We start from the raw sequence: 21,310 nt of genomic DNA, 5'->3' as shown, positions 1-21,310 counted from the left end.
TTCTAAGGTAACTGTGGTACTCTCACTTCCCATTTATCTGTGATTGGTTTAAGACTGGTTATTCCACCCAGTTCTGGGCACTGAGACATGGCAGAAGTCTTCTGGGGTCTTCTGGGGAAGATTTTCCTGCCTGGTCAAAAGAGAGAGGGTGGAAGAGAAGGGTCCCCCGATAAAAAGAGTCTGGGTCCTTGGTTGTATTATGAGCTCCTAAAGCAAACCTGGGACTGGTTTTCTCAGGACGTTTTTGGTGAGTGTTACACGTCCATGGTTTAGTCTGCTTTTAGCCAGGCATCTGGCCTTTGGGGGATGATTTCATCAACGTCTGGCATGGACAGCTCAGTGGTCTAATTGGTGGAATGGGTATGTTTTCAACCCTAGTGGCCTACGGGTGGAAGAGGTGGATGTGAGTGAGAACTCTCAGTATGCTGCTGTGAAGGGAAGGAACAAAGTAGCTTGTGGCTGGGATATTGCTTTATTGGGCACGTTCAAAGTAATCATATCCTCACTATTGCTTTATGTTTTTATTTATTTTTATTTTTTTGCGGTATGTGGGCCCCTCACTCTTGTGGCCTCTCCCGTTGCGGAGCACGGGCTCCGGACGCGCAGGCTCAGCGGCCATGGCTCATGGGCCCAGCCGCCCCGCAGCACGTGGGACCTTCCCTGACCGGGGCACGAACCCGTGTCCCCTGCACCGGCAGACGGACTCCCAACCACTGTGCCACAAGGGAAGCCCTGCTTTATCTGTTTGAATATCCTTTTGATTTTTTTCTTTTCAGTTCTCTGGACAATGGCAGATTTAGTGCCAGGAGTCATTAAAAGTGAAAGTCCAATAATTACTCTATCTGTTTTTTGGTGTGCATGTTCTGTCCAAGAAAATACAGAACCTGATTGGTTATTTAGCCATGTATGTAAATAGCTCCCACGTTGTGAGATATTTTCTCAACTTTGAGGAAAGTCATAAATATTTGGCGCCAACCACTTGAAGTCCTATAAATGGACTAATCTGATTCAGTTTTCTGGATATTTTTCTAGCAAACAAAAGCAACCCGCATGTTCCAGGGTCTCGCACTGCAGACTCAGAGTTTTGGGAGACAGGAAAACTATATCTTCTTGCGTCTCGGGCACAGGAAAACAGACTCGGCAGCTCTGGTGCCCAGGCTGTCACGTGCGCCATTTCCTCAATGTTTGTCTGGGAGGGGGTCTTCCGGGAAAAGTCATATCCTTGTTCTCAGTCTAGTCCTTTGCTTGGCCGTTCGCAAGTGTTATTTGGTAATGAAGAGTCCACGAGATGGTCAGGCCTTGGGGCTGGATGTGAACTGATGTGCAGTATGATCCAGGTGGAGGTCACACACTTTGGGACTGGCACACTTAGGGATCTGGACAGGTACAAAATAACCCTCATTCACCCGAGAGGCGACACAAGCTGCAAAAAGAATTGGACAGTGGTTTCTAGAGCTGGTTCTGCCATTTCTCAGTCAGATCGATTTAGGCCCATCTCTTCCTCTTTCTGAGATGAATTTCTTTTAATAGAAACTGTCGAGAGGGTCACATCTGTCTTGCTTTCCTCAGCCAACTATTGTGAGGATGAGATGAATTAATGTTATGAAAACGCTCCACGGGACTGCAAGTGCTACGTGAGTGTGAGCCAGTGGTCAGTAAGAGGTGAGTGCTCCCAGATCCTCCACGTCTCTCTGACTCTTTGAGCGGAGGTCTAATTCCAGATGGAGAAGGTTCTCCTTTCTCCCTGAATGTCTTTTGATTTAGGAACTCCCAAGTATCCTTGCTTTAGGACTCTTGGTTACTGAGGGGCTGCCATGTGCCACCATGGTGATGATATCCCTTTGGCTGGGAGCCCAGTGACCCCTGTGTCCCTCTTGGCTCCGGATTCAGGACAGGGTCATTTGCTCCACAAGGAGCCGCAGACCCCAGGGGCCATACAATGGAGGAAATGGGGCCCAAAGCCAATGCCAACCGCTCCTTTATTTGTAGGTGTCAACACCAAGAGCTTTGTGGTGGGGTGGCTTCATGTGTGTTCAGGGCTGGAGTCTGGGAAAAGCACACAAAGTTTGCCTTTGGTGCCCTTTTGCTTTCTCTTTTGAATTCTGTTCTCTCTCTTACTCCTCTCTGTCCTTCCCTACACAGAGGTAATTTCAGGCTCCCTCTGCTTCCCAGAACTCTGCATTGGCAGTACCAGCAAAATCAAGAGGAGTTCCACACAACAGAACTCCCTATGGTGATGGAAGTGGTCTATGTCTTCTCTGTCCAATACAGCACCCATAACCATATGTGACTGTCAAACATTTGAAATGTGGCCAGTGTGACCGAGGAATTGAATTTTTAATATTATTGAATTTCAATGAATTTACATTAAAATTACCACTTGAAGCCAGTGGCTAGTGTGTTCGACAGTGCAGGTCTGGAGCTCAATACCTTAATTATTTCAGTCCTTCCACTCCAATCACAACTAACCTGTCCTGCAGATGATGGATAAAGAAGATGTGGGACATATATACAATGGAATACTACTTAGCCATAAGAAAGAATGAAATAATGCCATTTGCAGCAACATGGATGCAAATAGAGATTATCATACTAAGTGAAGTAAGACAGAAAGAGAAAGACAAATACCATATGATATCTCTTATATGTGGAATCTAAAATATGACACAAATGAACCTGTCTACGAAACAGATGCCTGAACAAAAAAAACAGACTTCTGGTTGCCAAGGGGAAGGGGGTTGGGGAAAGGATGGAGTGTAAAGTTGGGGTTGGGGGGACTTTCAAGATGGTCGAGGAATAAGACGTGGACATCACATTCCTCTCCACGAATACACCAGAAATACATCTACATGTGGAACAACTCCTACAGAACACCTACTGAATGCTGGCAGAAGACCTCAGACCTCCCAAAAGGCAAGAAACTTCCCACGTACCTGGGTAGGGCAAAAGAAAAAAGGAAAAAAGAGACAAAGAATAGGGACAGAACCTGCACCAGTGGGAGGGAGCTGTGAAGGAGGAAAGGTTTCCACACACTAGAAGCCCCTTGCAGGTGGAGACTTTGGGTGGCGGAGGGGGGAACTTCGGAGCCACAGAGGAGAGCGCAGCAACAGGGGTGCGGAGGGCAAAGCGGAGAGATTCCTGCACAGAGGATCGGTGCCGACCAGCACTCACCAGCCCGAGAGGCTTGTCTGCTCACCCGCTGGGGCGGGCAGGGCTGGGAGCTGAGGCTCGGGCTTTGGACAGCTAGCCGGGAGAGGGCTGGGGTTGGTGGCGTGAAACAGCCTGAAGTGGGCCAGTGCTCCATGGTTAGCCTGGAGGGAGTCCGGGGAAAAGTCTGGACCTGCCTAAGAGGCAACAGACCATTGTTTTGGGGTGCACGAGGAGGGGGGATTCAGAGCACCACCTAAAGGAGCTCCAGAGATGGGCGCGAGCCACGGCTATCAGCACGGACCCCAGAGACGGGCATGAGATGCTAAGGCTGTTCCTGCAGCCACCAGGAAGCCTGTGTGCAAGCACAGGTCACTGTCCACACCTCTCCTCCCAGGAACCTGTGCAGCCCGCAACTGCCAGGGGCCCGTGATCCAGGGACAACTTCCCCGGGAGAACGCACGGCATGCCTCAGGATGGTGCAATGTCACAACGGCCTCTGCCACCGCCGGCTCGCCCCACATCCGTACCCCTCCCTCCCCCTGCCTGAGTGAGCCAGAGCCCCCGAAGCAGCTGCTTCTTTAACCCTGTCCTGTCTGAGGGAAGAACAGACGCCCTCAGGAGACCTACACGCAGAGGCGGGTCCAAATCCAAAGCTGAACCCCGGGAGCTGCGCGAACAAAGAAGAGAAAGGGAAATCTCTCCCAGCAGCCTCGGGAGCAGAAGATTAAATCTCCACAATCAACTTGATGTACCCTGCATCTGTGGAATACCTGAATAGACAACGAATCATTCCAAATTGAGGTGGTGGACTTTGCGAGCAACTGTAGACTTGGGGTTTACTTTCTGCATCTAATTTGTTTCTGGTTTTATGTTTATCTTAGTTTAGTATTTAGGGATTATTATCATTGGTAGATTTGTTTATTGATTTGGTTGCTCTTTTCCTTTTTTTAATTTACATATATATATATATATTTCCCTTTATCTCTTTTAGTGAGTGTGTATGTGTATGCTTCTTTGTGTCATTTGTCTGTATAGCTTTGCTTTTACCATTTGTCCTAGGGTTCTCTCTGTGTGTGTTTTTTTTTTTTTAGTATAGATTTTAGCACTTGTTATCATTGGTGTATTTGTTATTTGGTTTCGTTGCTCTCTTCTTTCTTTCTTTCTTTTTTCTTTTATTACCTTTTTATTTTTAAATTTATAATAATGTTTTTATTTTAATAACTTTATTTCTTTTTATTTTCTTTCTTCCTTCCTTCCATTCTTCCTTCCTTCCTTTTTTCTTTCTTTCTTTCTTTCTTTCTTTCTTCCTTCCTTCCTTCTTCCTTTCTTCCTTTCCTCCTTCCTTCCCTTCTTCCTTCCTTCCTTTCTTTCTCTTTTGTTCTCTTTCTCTCTCTCTTTGTTTCTCCCTCCCTTTTCTTCTGAGCCATGTGGCTGACAGGGACTTGATGCTGTGGCTGGCTGTCAGGCCTGGGCCTCTGAGGTGGGAGGGCAAAGTTCAGGAAATTGGTCCACCAGAGACCTCCAGGCTCCATGTAATATCACACGGCAAAAGCTCTCCCAGAGATCTCCATCTCAACGCTAAGACCCAGCTCCACTCAACAACCAGCAAGCTACAGTACTAGACACCTTATGCCAAACAACTACCAAGATAGGAACAAAACCCCACCCATTATCAGACAGGCTGCCTATTATCATAATAAGGTCACAGACACCCCAAAACACACCACTGGACATGGTCCTGCCCACCAGAAACACAACATTCAGCCTCATCCACCAGAACACAGGCACCAATCCTCTCTACCAGGAGGCCTACACAACCCACTGAACCAACCTTAGCCACTGGGGGCAGACACCAAAAACAATGGGAACTATGAACCTGCAGGCTGTGAAAAGGAGACCCCAAACAGAGTAAGTTAAGCAACATGAGAAGACAGAGAAATACACAGTAGATGAAGGAGAAACATAAAACCCCACCAGACCGAACAAATGAAGAGGAAATAGACAGTCTATCTGAAAAAGAATTCAGAGTAATGATAGTAAAGGTGATCCAAAATCTTGGAAATATAATGGAGAAAATATGAAAAACGTTTAACAAGGACCTAGAAGAATTAAAGAGCAAACAAACAATGATGAACAACACAATAAATGAAATTAAAAATTCTCTAGAAGGAATCAAGAGCAGAATAATTGAGGCAGAAGAACAGATAAGTGACCTGGAAGATAAACTAGTGGAAATAACTATGGCAGAGCAGAATAAAGAAAAAAGAAAGAAACGAATTGAGGACAGTCTTAGAGACTTCTGGGATAACATTAAATGCACCAACATTCAAATTATAGGGGTCCCAGAAGAAGAAGAGAAAAAGAAAGAGAATGAGAAAATATTTGAAGAGATTATACTTGAAAACTTCCCTAATATGGGAAAGGGAATAGTCAATCAAGTGCAGGAAGCACAGAGTCTCAAATAGGATAAATCCAAGGAGAAACACGCCAAGACATATATTAATCAAACTATCAAAAAAATAGAAAGAAAAAAATAAAAGCAGCAAGGGAAAAATAAGAAATAACAGACAAGGGAATCACCATAAGGTTAACAGCTGATCTTTCAGCAGAAACTCTGCAAGCCAGGAGGCAGTGACAAGAAATATTTAAAGTGGTGAAAGGGAAAATTCTACAACCAAGATTACTGTACCCAGCAAGGATCTCATTCAGATTAGATGGAGAAATTAAAACCTTTACAGAAAAGCAAAAGCTAAGAGAATTCAGCACCACCAAACCAGCTTTACAACAAATGCTAAAGGAAATTCTCTAGGCAGGAAACACAAGAGAAGGAAAAGACCTATAATAACAAACCCAAAACAATTAAGAAAATGGTCATAGGAACATACATATTAATAATTACCTTAAATGTAAATGGATTAAATGCTCTAACCAAAAGACATAGACTGGCTGAATGGAGACTAAAACAAGACCCGTACATATGCTGTCTACAAGAGACCCACATCAGACCTAGGGACACATACAGACTAAAAGTGAGGGGACGGAAAAAGATATTCCATGCAAATGGAAATCAAAAGAGAGCTGGACTAGCAATTCTCATATCAGACAAAATAGACTTTAAAATAAAGGCTATTACAAGAGACAAAGAAGGACACTACATAATGATCAAGGGTTCAATCTAAGAAGAAGACATAAAGATTGTAAATATTTATGCACCCAAAATAGGAGCACCTCAATACATAAGAAAAATGTTAACAGCCAAAAAAGGGGAAATCGACAGTAAAGCAATCATAGTGGGGACTTTAACACCCCACTTTCACTAATGGACAGATCATCCAAAGGAAAATAAAGAAGGAAACACAAACTTTAAATGATACATTAAACAAGATGGACTTTTTGATATTAATAGGACATTCCATCCAAAAACAACAGAATAGATATTCTTCTCAAGTGCTCATGGAACATTCTCCAGGATAGATCATATCTTGGGTCACAAATCAAGCCTTGGCAAATTTAAGAAAATTGATATCATATCAAGTATATTTTCTGACCACAATGCTATGAGACTAGATATCAATTACAGGAAAAGATCTGTAAAAAATACAAACACACAGGGGCTAAACAATACACTACTGAATAACCAAGAGATCACTGAAGAAATCAAAGAGGAAATAAAAAAAAAAACACCTAGAAACAAATGACAATGAAAACAAGATGACCCAAAACCTATGGGATGCAGCAAAAACAGTTCTAAGAGGGAAGTTTACAGCAATACAATCCTACCTCAAGAAACAAGACACATCTCAAATAAACAACCTAAACTTACACCTACATCAATGAGAGAAAAAACACAAAAAACCCAAAGTTAGCAGAAGGAAAGAAATCATAAAGATCAGATCAGAAAAAAATGAAAAAGAAATGAAGGAAACAATAGCAAAGATCAATAAAACTAAAAGCTGGTTCTTTGAGAAGATAAACAACAATGATGAACCATTAGTGAGACTCATCAGGAAAAAAAGGGAAAAGACTCAAATCAATAGAATTAGAAATGAAAAAGGAGAAGTAACAACTGACACTGCAGAAATACAAAGGATCATGAGAGATTACTACAAGCAACTATATGCCAATAGAATGGACAACCTGGAAGAAATGGACAAATTCTTAGAAAAGCACAGCCTTCTGAGACTGAACCAGGAAGAAATAGAGAATATAAACAGACCAAACACAAGCACTGAAACTGAGACTGTGATTAAAAATCTTCCTACAAACAAAAGCACAGGACCAGATGGCTTCACAGGTGAATTCGATCAAACATTTAGAGAAGAGCTAACACCCATCATTCTCAAACTCTTCCAAAATGTAGCAGAGGGAGGAACACCCCCAAACTCAGTCTACGAGGGCACCATCACCCTGATACCAAAATCAAAGATGTCACAAAGAAAGAAAACTACAGGCCAATATCACTGATGAACACAGATGCAAAAATCCTCAACAAAATACTAGCAAACAGAATCCAATAGCACATTAAAAGGATCATACAACATGATCAAGTGGGATTTATGCCAGGAATGCAAGGATTCTTCAATATAGGCAAATCAATCAACGTGATAAACCATATTAACAAATTGAAGGAGAAAAACCATATGATCATCTCAATAGATGCAGAAAAAGCTTCTGACAAATTCAACACCCATTTATGATAAAAACCCTCCATAAAGTAGGCATAGAGGGAACTTTCCTCAACATAATAAAGGCCATATATGACAAAGCCACAGCCAACATCGTTCTCAATGGTGAAAAACTGAAACCATTTCCTCTAAGATCAGGAAGAAGACAAGGTTGTCCACTCTCACCACTATTATTCAACATAGTTTTGGAAGTTTTAGCCACAGCAATCAAAGAAGGAAAAGAAATAAAAGGAATCCAATTTGGAAAAGAGGAAGTAAAGCTGTCACTGTTTGCTGATGACATGACACTATAAATAGAGAATCCTAAAGATTCTATCGGAAAACTACTAGAGCTAATCAATGAACTTGGTAAAGTAGCAGGATACAAAATTAATGCACAGAAATCTCTGACATTCCTATACACTGATGATGAAATATCTGAAAGAGAAATTAAGGAAACACTCCCATTTACCATTACAACAAAAAGAATAAAATACCTAAGAATAAACCTAGCTAAGGAGACAAAAGACCTGTATGCAGAAAACTATGACACTGATGAAAGGAATTAAAGATGATACAAACAGATGGAGAGATATACCATGTTCTTGTATTGGAAGAATCAACATTGTGAAAATGACTATACTACCTAAAGCAATCTACAGAGTCAATGCAATCCCTATGAAACTGTCAGTGGCATTTTTCACAGAACTACAACAAAACATTTCACAATTTGTATGGAAACACAAAAGACCTCAAATAGCCAAAGCAATCTTGAGAAAGAGAAACTGAGCTGGAGGAATCAGGCTCCCTGACTTCAGACTATACTACAAAGCTACAGAAATCAAGACATTATGGTACTGGCACAAAAACAGAAATATAGATCAATGGAACAGGATAGAAAGCCCAGAGATAAATCTATATACATATGGTCACCTTATATTTGACAAAGGAGGCAAAAATATGCAATGGAGAAAGGACAGTCTCTTTAATAAGTGGTGCTGGGAAAACTGGACAGCTACATGAAAAAGAATGAAATTAGAATACTCCCTAACACCATACACAATAATAAACTCCAAATGGATTAAAAACCTAAATGTAAGACCAGACACTATAAAACTCTTAGAGGAAAACATAGGCAGCATACTCTGTGACATAAATCACAGCTAGATCCTTTTGGACCCACCTCCTAAATAAATGGAAATAAAAACAAAAATAAATGGCACCTAGTGAACCTTAAAAGCTTTTGCACAGCAAAGGAAATCATAAACAAGACAAAAAGACAACCCTCAGAATGGGAGAAAATATTTGCAAATGAAGCAACCGACAAAGGATTAATTTCCAAAATTTATAAGCAGCTCATGTAGCTCAATATCAAAAAAACAAACAACCCCAATGCAAAAATGGGCAGAAGAACTACACAGACATTTCTCCAAAGATGATATACAGATTGCCAACAAACACATGAAAGAATGCTCAACATCATTAATCATTAGAGAAATGCAAATCGAAACTACAATGAGGTATCACCTCATACCAGTCAGAATGGCCATCATCAAAAATCTACAAACAATAAATGCTGGAAAGGGTGAGGAAAAAAGGGAACCCTCTTTCACTGTTGGTGGGAATGTAAATTGATACAGCCACTATGGGGAACAGTATGGAGGTTCCTTAAAAAACTAAAAATAGAACTCCATAGGACCCAGCCACTACTGGGCATATACCCTGAGAAAACCATAATTCAAAAAGAGTCATGTATGACAACGTTCATTGCAGGTCTATTTACAAAGCCAGGACATGGAAGCAACCTAAGTGTCCATCGACAGAAGAATGGATAAAGAAGATGCGGCACATATATACAATGGAATATTACTCAGCCATAAAAAGAAACGAAACTGAGTTATTTGTAGTGAGGTGGATGGTCCTAGAGACTGTCAGAGTGAAGTAAGTCAGAAAGAGAAAAACAAATACTGTATGCTAACAGATATATGGCATCTAAAAACAAAAAAGGGTTCTGAAGAACCAAGGGGCAGGAGAGGAATAAAGATACAGACGTAGAGAATGGACTTGAGGACATGGGAAGTGGGAAGGGTAAGCTGGGACGAAGTGAGAGAGTGGCATGGACATATATACACTACCAAATGTAAAATAGATAGCTAGTGGGAAGCAGCCGCATAGCACAGGGAGATCAGCTCGGTGCTTTGTGCCCACCTAGAGTGGGCACAGGGAGGGTGGGAGGGAGATGCAAGAGGGAGGAGATATGGGGATATATGTATATATATAGCTGATTCACTTTGTTATAAAGCAGAAACTAACACACCATTTTAAAGTAATTATACTCCAATAAAGATGTTAAAAAAAAATAAAGGTTGGGGTTAGCAGATGTAAGCTATAATATATAGAATGGATAAACCACAAGGTCCTACTGTATAGTACAGGAAACTATATTTAATACCCTATGACAAACCATAATGGAAATGAATATAAAATAGAATGTGTATATATATATATATACACATATATATGTATATATATATACTTACATACATATAACTGAATCCCTTTTTTATACAGCAGAAATTAACACAACATTGTAAGTCAACTATACTTAAAAAAACCCAAAAAACAATTAACCTGGCCTGTGTCCCAACCTCAAGGTCCGCTTCTTAGAGAGCTACCAACAAGCTAATCTGACAAACAAATTCTTATCCACGTATTAAGTTCTTACCCTTCTTAGGTAAATGCGTAGGTTTTGAACAATGCCGTGCTTCAGTCAGTGCAGAGGCTCAAATGATAGGCGTTTGAAGGACTCTGGTAGGCAAGCACGGTGGGTGAAAAGATTATAGGCTTAGAGTTTTAGAGTGACCTCAATGCATACTCTATGGATGGGCCCATCCTCCCCAGTGCCCTGGGCTGCTTCGAAGTTCCTCCTAGTCTCTTGCAGTTTGGGGAGAGTTAAGGTTAAAGATGTGTAGATGGGAGCCTGGGAAAGAGCTGGACGTGGGAGGGTTGGAATGGGCAGAGCCTAAAGGATGCCAACCTCCTGCAAAAGAACCTGGCATGCCATTCAGAGTGGCATTCTGTTCCACTCCGGGAAGGAGGTGCCAGGGAGAGGTTGTTAGGGAGGGGTCATTACCACCGGACAGGATTGAAGGGTTAACAGTTCAAAGAGACCAGAAACCAGACTGAAGGCCACAAAATGGACTGTGGGACTTCCGGTGGGGTCTCAGACAGGAAGCGTGATTCTACTCTTAATTCTAATCCTCCTTTATAGGGAGCATTTTGTTTCCTCTGAATTCTTTTATGAACATTGCTTTCTGGATGTTCTTTTCACCCTGAAACTGAGCAGCGTTTCTGTTTCTCTTGGACAACCATGGGACTGCTCTCAAGTTCTTGCCTGTGTTTTCACAGACACCTACTGGTATCAGAAGCCAACACGTTCACACCAAACACTAGGTTGGGTAAAGGGTGGAGGCTAATGAGGGGTGGATGTGGTTTGTAAATAAGTACACATATAAATAAAAAAGAGTAGCCAACCCCCCCTGGTGGTTTGCGACGCAATTTAGATCAGGCTGTGCTTTTCCGGACCTCATGAAGGGAAGGATTGCTCAAGCATTCAGTGTTACTCTGTCCTCTCTCGTTTGCCTTTCATTCAATCAAACCTCATGAGGCATTTGGCATCAAGGGGCAGAAGCCTGGGAAGAAGAAAGAAACTCCGAGAAGCTGGTGGTTTGGCTGGGTTGATTCACAGGTTGCAGCGTTACCAAATACTCCTGGGCTTTAAGCCAAAGGGTCTTGCTGTGAGGAAGCACTCTGACAACTTATGGCATCCCTTCTGCGAGTCCTTGCTAATGTTTACTCGGAACACTGTAAATTTCAGTCTACTTGCGTGAAAAATACAAGTCTTGCTGGGCTGAGGTAACTTAGAGCAGGGGTTTTTCTGGTGGGGGATTTTGTCTTCCCCAACCCAGGGGACGCCTGGCAATGTCTGGAAACATGATTTTATTGCCACTACTGAGGGGAGGACTTTCTCCTCTCTGGAACCCTAGGCGACATCTGAAGACATGGTTGATTGTCACAAGTGGGGTGGGGGTGGAATACTGGCATTTAATGAGTGGAGACCAGGGGTGCGGCTAAGCACGCTACAATGCACAAAACAGCCTCCGCTACAAAGAATTATCTGTCCTAGAATGTCAGCAGTGCTAAAGGTGAGAAACTCTGGCCCCGAGGGAAAGCCCAGGCTTGGTTCTTGACACTGACGTATCAGATGTTCCTCAAAGGACCATCACTTTTCAGTATTGGGGAACAAGTACCCTGGAGTGACCTCAGGAAATCCTAGGATAATTCTCATCTACCCATGACCTAGTCAGTTTCATATCTTCATGAGTCCTTAACTTAACATGCTCTGCAAGAGAGAGTGCATCCTCAGGGTGACACGTGCCAAGTTGGTCTCAGAGGTCAAGATCCCATTTTTCTGTAGTACATACAGAGGGTAGCCTTGAGGCTTGGTTTCTCCATCTGTCAAATGGACTCATAATACTTCACGACCTATTTATCAGCTGGGCCTGGTATCCTAGGGAGATGGAGTTGGAGCACAGTATTTGATCTGGTATGAAGGGGGAATATGCGAGTTAAGTACTTCTACCCAACTCCGACTCCAAAATGGCAATAGGATATTGTAGGTGGGGAGAGGCAAACAACAACCTGTGAGATCCAAGTCAGTAGATTGTGCCTGGGGTTCAGTGGGTCATGGGACCAGGAAGTGATTTTCCCTGCCGATGGTAGATAGGGAAGATGCAGAGCCCAGCATGTCTGAGTCTTTCCATGAGGACTGTCAGTGGGCTGAGAGGAAGGGGACATGCAGTTGTGGCAATAGTAGGGGCTGAAGGGGACACAGAAAGCCATGGCAAGAATTTATGCAGAGCTGCTTGGGAAAACAAAAGCAAATAAAATATTTCTTTTTCTGATTTTAAAGGAATAACACAGTCATTGTTGAAATTGTCTCAAGTACAGACAACTATGAAGAGAAAATTAAAATCTCCCATAAATGCACCATGAGGAGATATCAGCTATTAATAGGTGTGGTATTTTCTTTGAGAAAAACAGAGAAGGGTTTTCTGGGCAGAATAGGCTGGGGAGATCAAAAAAGTCTTTGAGAATAGCAGAATGCAACAATGTGGATGTTGACTGGTTCGGAACTATTCTCTCTGAGAGCCAAGAGAGAAGAGTCCTTTCCTGAGCCTGGAAGAAGCGCACAGTAGGACAGTTGGGCGATGTGTCAAGTTCCCCTTACCTCAAGGTTCATGTAGAAAGCATCCTTAGCATTCGCCTCCATGAATAGAAGAGTTCTTTAGCTGAAAGAGGAAATGACTCATTTTAGCTCAAAGATGATAAAACAGGAGATGCCATTTCTTACTCACTTTGCAGCAATAGCATGACTGAAATCACCGCCCTTCAGTGATGGCATAAGACACCTCTAGTTTGTTTTTTTTTTTGAATTAGTTTTCTATCAACCTTATTATGAAGTAATTTCAAACATAGAAAAGTTGTAAAAATACTAAAAAAAGTTCTATTCCCTTTACCCAGATACCCTAATTATTAACACTTTGCATTTGGTTTATCAAATACTCTTTCTTCTCTTTGCTTTTTAATTTTTTGGCCACATGCAGCATGTGGGATCTTCAATCCCGACCAGGGATCAAAGCTGCATGCCCTGCAATGGAAGCCCAGAACCTTAATCACTGGACCGCCAGGGAAGTCCCTATCATTCTCTTTCTTTTCTGTATACACAAATGATTATTTTTATTGAATCATTTGAGAATAAGTCATGATGTCTCTTCACCCTCTGATATTTCTGTTGTGTTTTCTTAAGAGCAAGGGCATTCTCTTATAGAACCATAATGTAATGTCTAAAATCAGAAAATTAACGTTGATATAGTACTATTATCTTATCTACAGATCTTCCTAAAATGTTGCCAGTTATCCTAATTGGGATTTGACTTTGTGAAATGTGGCCCTGGAGACGTTGAATGAAATTTATTGACATATCCTGCCACAGCCATGGCTGAACTGGGAATTTGGCCACTCCAGCTCAAAGCTCAAGTTTGATTCTATCCCATGGGTTCTTTTTTTTTTTTTTTTTAACTTTTTAAATTTATTTATTTATTTATTTTTTTAACATCTTTATTGGAGTATAATTGCTTTACAATGGTATGTTAGTTTCAGCTTCACAACAAAATGAATCAGTTTTTTTTTTTTTTTTTTTTTTTTTTTTTTTTTTTGCGGTACGCGGGCCTGTCACTGCTGTGGCCTCTTCCGTCGCGGAGCACAGGCTCCGGATGCGGAGGCTCAGTGGCCACGGCTCACGGGCCCAACCGCTCCGCGGCATGTGGGATCTTCCCAGACCGGGGCACGAACCCGTGTCCCCTGCATCGGCAGGCAGACTCTCAACCACTGCGCCACCAGGGAAGCCCCCACTGCGCCACCAGGGAAGCCCGAATCAGTTTTATATATACATATATTCCCATATCTCTTCCCGCTTGCGTCTCCCTCCCTCCCACCCTCCCTATCCCACCCCTCCAGGCGGTCACAAAGCACCGAGCTGATCTCCCTGTGCTATGCGGCTGCTTCCCACTAGCTATCTACCTTACGTTTGGTAGTGTATATATGTCCATGCCTCTTTATTGCTTTGTCACCGTTTACCCTTCCCCCTCCCTATAGCCTCAAGTCCATTCTCTAGTAAGTCTGTGTCTTTATTCCTGTTTCACCCCTAGGTTTTTCATGACATTTTTTTTTTTCTTAAATTCCATAGATATGTGCGAGCATTGGCAGAAGCCTGCTTTTAGAGATGGGAATAATTTTTGGTAGTGACAGGCTTGTTCCCTGGGCTGTTGCGTGTGGGCTTATATCAGCAGGGCTATGCCCATCTGGAATCATGGTTCGCATCTTGTTCCTTCCAATATATCTGGCTCTAGGTTTTGTCTAAGGCATCTTAAACCCTGAGGACTAACTGGCCTGGGTCTGTGAGGCATGAGGTGACAATTGCTAATAGTATGGATCTGAGTTAGAACAAAAATGATTTCAGGACTTGAATACAAATTAGGCTCCTATATGTGTGCAGTTACTTTGTAAAATTTGCTTTGATATATAGACAACAATTCCTAATTTAGTGCTCAGTTTTCTCTTGCACATTCCATGCGAAAACAAACAATCTAACAAGAGTAGCAGGCCAAATAATACTTTTAAATAATTTCTATGTCTTCAAAATCCAGAATCTTGGGGATTATTGTTCAAGGAATCCAGGGCTGAGTGTTCTCCATGCTGACACCCCTGGAGAAGGAAGTGGAAGGAAGGCAGCGGAAGGAAGGCAGCTGTGGATTGCTACCAGCGGCTTCAAGCCAACACGAATCTCTCTCATACACCCCCAATTCCTCAGCATCACCGCTACTGGCCTAATGAATGCAGAACCCAGACGTCTTTGCAATAAAAACCTATGATGTGATGAGCGCATTTGAGCGTAAAACGGCCAGCCCCAAGGCATCAGATAATGAGGTGTCTGGTGAACCCAGAGTTCATAACGCAACTGTCTGGGGCAGCTTTCTCAGAAGCTACCAATTTTTCTCCATAGATACAGTGATGCTGAATTTTTCACTTTAAAATTCTGAACATTCTAGAATGTATTTTAAATTCTGGGTATCATTTCAGGACTTAAAGCCCTCTCTTTGATAATGTTCTAACTCTGGTTAAAACAACGCCTGTTCTGCTCTGTTACCTCCCAAATTAAATTCAAACTTTTTACTCTTTGGCGGGAAACGCTGAGGGGTCAGCAGAGGCTAGGGGAGGGTGCAGGGGTGGGACACAGGAAGAGGGCTGTGTTGGGGGTGGAAAGTCTGGAATGATGAGCAGCAGTCGTCAGGGCTCTGCAGCAAGAAGAAGTAAAGGAGATTGTGGTCCTTTCACTCCTGCAGTTCAACAAACATTGACTGAGTGCCAGGTCTTGGACTCACTTCATTCATTCGTTGTTTATTCATTCAGAATTTTAAAAAATGCCTGGCACACCATTTAGCCCTTGTCACTCTCTACCCCGACTCCCACACCTACTCTCAGTCCTCTTCTGTGCCCTGTGGGCTGGCTCCTGTGATGCTCTTGTCCTCCAGCTCTGGTTGGGTCCCACCCATGGGAGGCAGAGGATGGGAGCAGAACACATCAGGGTATTTGTTTCCCAAACCCCCTGTCTTCATACTGGCCTGCTTCCGGCAGTGGTTGTGTCTCCACTGCCACAGCTCCAGGTGGGCAGCCCCAGCTCTCACTGGGTCCCAGCAAAATCCCTCCCTCCCCATTCCCCTCTAGGCAGAGAGGGTGGTGACAAATTCCCTTGTTACGTTTCTCAACTCTGCCCACAGGTATGTAAATTATAAGATGACCTTTTCTTAAACATCCTAGCTAAGTATGTCATCTTTTTCCTTTCTGACCCTGACTGCTACAGCCCTTGAATATATGCTGAATTGTTTTCTCATTGCTTGGGACAGACTGGAAAGATTAAAGTTTTGTAGATAGTGTCTGACACTAGGCTTCACCAGTGTAGGGTGGGGAGGCGTAACTTAACAGAAGCTCCTGGGGGAGAAATCTCAGAGGTTTAGTCCCTGATAGACTCCAGTATTGTGTGTCAATCAAAGACTGACTTGATCTCTGGCCACATAATTAGAAGTATGATGTCCAGAATAAGGGAGGTGATAGTGCCACTTCATTCTGTCTATATTTAGAGTTCTAGGCTCAGTTCTGGGCTTTCCACTTTAAGAGGAGACATGTTAGGTGTCTTTAAGTGTTAGAAGTTCTGTCATATAGAGCAGAGGTTGAACAAGTTTTTCTTTAAGGGCCAAATAGTAAATATTTTTGGCTTTGTGGGCCACATGTTCTCTGTTGCAACTACTCTACTGTGCAAAAGCAGTCACAGACAGTATGTGAATGAATAGGCTTGACTGTGTTCTAATAAAACTTTATTTACAAAAATGGTGAGCTGGATTTGGCCTGTAGGCTTTATTTTGTTGACTTCTGATATAAGGGGAAAAACATGGATTTTTTTTCTGGGTGTTTCCAAAAGACAGAAGTTAGATACCTGTGTAAAAATTGTAGGGAGGTCGATTTGTGCTAATTTTAAGGAAGATCTTTCTAAAGGTAATGACTGTTACTAAACAGGATAAGCTGATTGATGAGGCAGTAGGTTTCTTGTTATTGAACGTGTTCAAAGGAGGAGCTGAGCGTCGCAGAATAATTTTCTGCAAAGCACACAGAGTAACTCAGATGATGAGGAAGGTAACAATACCTCCTATATCTGTATACTTAGTAGAGTACCACATACAGTAAGTCTTCTAGATTTTATACTCTTAGAGGATAGAGACTGTGCTGTATCTATCTTTGCATCCAGCCCACTCCTGAAAGCCTAGGATAGTGCTTTAAACACGGTGGGCGTGACCAATACAGGTTTTGTCAACTTGGCTCTTTAAGTAATCTTGCTGACAGATGAATTAAACTCATTTGTCTTTAGTACAGTCATCACTACTAGTCACGTTGAATTAGTTCAATTACCTCTACTAAGCTTCAATATTGAGGATTTTCACTGAGAAGAACAGACATCATAGTGAACATTTATTGAGTTCTAAAAGTATGCCAGCTACTGTGCTAAGAATTTTACATGCATGATTTTAATTCTCCCAAAACCTATGAGGTAGGTGCTATTATCACCCCCATTTTATTGGTGAAGAAATTGAAATCCAGAGAAGTCTCGAAGATGGGAAGTGGCATAATCAAAAATCGAGCTGGGATCTCTTTGATGTCAAAGGCTATTGTCCAACCACAACGCTATCCTGCTTCTCATTCATTTGTTCATTCATTCAGCATTCAACAAACACCAGTTGGCGGCCTGCCATTTGCCAAGCACTTTAGCTGTTGAGGACAGAGCTGTGATTATAAACAGATCAAGTCCAGGCTCCGAAGGAATTTACACTGCGGGTGGGATATATCTGGGATAGATGTATCATCGACAAAGGAGACGATATTAAATGGTAATTCATCACAAGACACAGAGATTAAAGAGAGAATCAATATTTCTGTCCACATCAGAACTTCCGGTATACTCCTAACTGATGAGTTTATCCAAGCTCTTTCTTTGTACTGGCATTGGCCCAAGTTTAGTCTTTAGTCTTTTGTCAAATTCTCAGATGGGTTCAGAGATTCAGAAGGAAGCTTCACGCATTTTGGCTACTGATGCAGATCACTATGGTAATCTGTAGGTATGTGAATGGAGCTCTCGAAGGGAAAAAAAAGACTCACGAAGCACTCAGGTATCACTCTTCCAGGGCAGGTTGAATCTGAGCATCATCAAACTGGGAGACCAGAGGCAAACAGATGAAAAGAGGTAGAAAAAGCCAGTTCAGTTATCGCAAAAATAAAGAAAAAAAGGAAAACCTCTTGGCAACGTTCCATTTTTTCCCTTTCCTGAAACACGGAAATACTAAGAGCCTAAATTCTAACTCCCAGCTCCCAGTATCAAAAAAAAGATCAATATTTATAACAAATGCTACAATGTTGAACGGAAAACACACCAACTTGGGTCAAGCGATGGGCCTTGTTTAGAAGGAGGAAAGCTACCCGGGGGTAGGCAGGGGAGTGGAGGGAACCAAAGCGAAATTCCAAAACCTTGAGTGAGACTGAGATTGAGAGAGAGAGTAAGAGTGCTAAGGTTCAAGCAGCACAAAGCCAAATAAATTGTCAGGTCCAATAGGCAAGTGCTCACTGGAATGGGAGACAGAGCCCAAAGGTCAGGGGCTGAATAAACAGGAGCCCCGAGGAGGAAGTGAAAGAATTCAGGACTTTGTATTGTAACTTTTTGGCTGCTAACTGCAAGGTTTGTATCTTGTGCTAACCTCAAGGGGTGAGCACAGATGGCCTAGTTAAAATCACAGGATAGGAACTGACAAATACTAGTGATACTTTTGCAATTCCAGAATTCCTTGTGTTAGTAGATTGCAAAGTGATTTTCAGATTGGTGAGTCCTTATTGCATTAGCATGATCTCATTGCTAAGATCATGGCTAGAAAACAAAGAATGATAATTAGTTAACATTTACTGACTGCCAGACACAGCTTTTCAGCATTTTAATGCATTGTCTCATTTAATCTTCACATGTACATTTTGAAAACCAAGCTCTTTAATAGAGACCTGGTTAAAAAATGATTAAAAACATAGGTACATTTGGAGGAAACCATAAGATGTCATCAGAAACAAGTACTAGTCATTTATTCATTCTTTTGTTTCCTGGACTATTTCTTCAGCCACTAGTGATCTAGCCCCTAATACGTGTTGGGTACTATTAAGGGTCTGTGCAAGGGTGGTGTTACTGATTTCCCTCATTGTTTAACACACAGGCAGTAGAGGGAGCAAGAGGCTGTGAGTGGCAAGATACCGTTCCGTTTCAGTCCCGCCTCTGCCTGTACCTGTGGTCCTTGGATAGGTAAGTTTCTTCTCTGTTTAATGTCTTCTAGCGTAAAACAAGGAGCTGGGGCCACATGATGCTTGAGGTCTTTTAGAATTTAATGGTAAGGTCTTCAGTAGCTTTATAATACATTGTATTTTATAATGAACATTCACTTATATTCTATCATTATACTCTCCCATCACCATTGGGTAAATAATAATACTATGAAGCTTTAGGGAAATTTGTCAGGGCTTGAAGCAAGTTCCTCTGCTCTTTCCACTAGAACCCTCTGTCTTCTGTGTATGAGTTCATGCTTAGTTTCCAGAAGAATTATATGAGAGCTGGGTGCAGATATCAGAGGAAAAGGAAGAGATATAGGTGATACAGAAGACAAGGAGAAGTTGTGAGTGGGAAGATGTGCCAACACTCAGGGGCTTCGTGTGTTGTCTCTGAAACCATTTAGGGCTGCTGTGATCACTGAGGAAGTGTATCCAAAGGCACAAAAAGAGAAATCCTCTAACTGGAGTAAATTACATGGAGGTAGATTCAAGTTCAATGACTGGGGAGCGAAGTGCCTCCCTGGACATTCCACTTGTCCATCACTGAATAGAACTACAATGAATGGGTCTCGTAATAAGGCAGAAGCCCTGGACTCAAGAGGAAGAATACCTTTCACATGATTATTATGCCCCAAAGATGAGGTGGGCCCCTCTGGTAGGAGACTAGCTGTTTAAGCAGAGACCATATGAAACCCTACAGGGGTTAGCAACTTGGATCAGGCCTGGAAGACCAGTAAGGGGACTTCCAACTCTGAAATGCTATGGTTCTGGAGACTGGTGTCTTACAATGTAAGCTGTAGTCTATCATTCCTACTCCAGAGTTTAGATATTCCTGCAATCATCTGTTGGGAAAATTCAAGGTCCTTTTCCAGCTACTCATATTCAGGACACGTTCCTTAATTCATTTCTTTCCAGGAAGTTCCCTGTATGGATCCTTGCCGGCCTATCCACCCTCACCTCCTGGTCTTGGTGTTTCTGACCTCCCATTCTTGACCAGGATTGGAACATCTTTGGAAGCCAGAGTTGAAATCAAACATCATTGTGTCGGACCAACACATTGACACTCTAGTCTTACCAGTCCCTTGAGTAACAGGGTGACCCTCACATTTGTCCAGTGTCCTTATTTGCCAAGGTGTTTTCCATCTGCCAGCTTTATCAGAAGCGTATAAGTCAATTGGTATCCTGAGGGTAATCACTTTCACAAGAGAAGGTACATGGAAGTGCTTTGTAGAAGTGAAACACTGTGAAAGGTGAGATGTTTTATTATTGTTATGACATGCCCCGGGTCACAGTAAGCAGAGCTATATCTAAAGCATGTTCCTTCAAATCCTTTTGGGCATGAGTGTAAGGTAGATAAAGAGTACTATGGCTAATTTACAAAGAACCAAAGTCCAGATCTCCTTGGTCGATTGGCAGGGAAGCATAGAATTTAGAGCTGGATTTTACAGGTGTGACAGCACCAAATCAGGCTCACTTCAAAGCAGGCCGGTTGTTCCAGTCCAATGAATAGCCACGGCATGAATATGAATCTGCATAAATTGGCCAATGGTCATTTTGAATGGGGCAACCATGGGTTGGATGAGGTAGCCACCAGCAGTGGACCTGAACCAAAGGCCTTTCTGCTTATTTTAGCTCAGAGACCACAGGTGTAAATCCACCTTCCCAGAGAAGCTTGTAGCATCTAACAAGCTAGAGTTACACTCCTCATTCAGAGGACAATAGAAAACAACCTCCAACGATGAAAAGACCTTAGCCAGAATTCTCAAGAAATTGGCTTAAAAAGTAATCCCCAATTGATTGCAACATTAAGAACATTCTTAAAATGTTACCTTTGTCCTGATGTCTAAACCCCCATGAAGGGGTTTACGAAAAGGTTCTTTATGCATTTGAAGCCACTAATACTATAAGTGGGGAAAGAACACACTCTTTTAATTAAAAGAGCAGATTGTTATGATTGTGGTAATCTG

At 42.3% G+C, this 21,310-nt stretch overlaps 1 protein-coding gene across 5 annotated transcripts in view; it reads right to left on the bottom strand.

Moving 5' to 3' along the window:
• The window catches only part of PRLR (prolactin receptor), a 171,307-nt gene that overhangs the window by 43,312 nt on the left and 106,685 nt on the right, over positions 1-21,310 (bottom strand). For all 5 annotated transcript variants that reach the window (XM_082836094.1, XM_082836096.1, XM_082836095.1 and 2 more), the window contains one exon: positions 13,105-13,165. The gene's annotated coding sequence lies outside the window, so the exon portion shown is untranslated. The remainder of the gene's footprint in view (positions 1-13,104; positions 13,166-21,310) is intronic.

This window comes from Leucopleurus acutus, assembly GCF_964270905.1.
Source record: "Leucopleurus acutus genome assembly, chromosome: 3".
Lineage (NCBI taxonomy): Eukaryota > Metazoa > Chordata > Mammalia > Artiodactyla > Delphinidae > Leucopleurus > Leucopleurus acutus.
The sequence above is the reverse complement of the archived record's forward strand: the minus strand, read 5'-3'. Positions and strand labels throughout refer to the sequence as shown.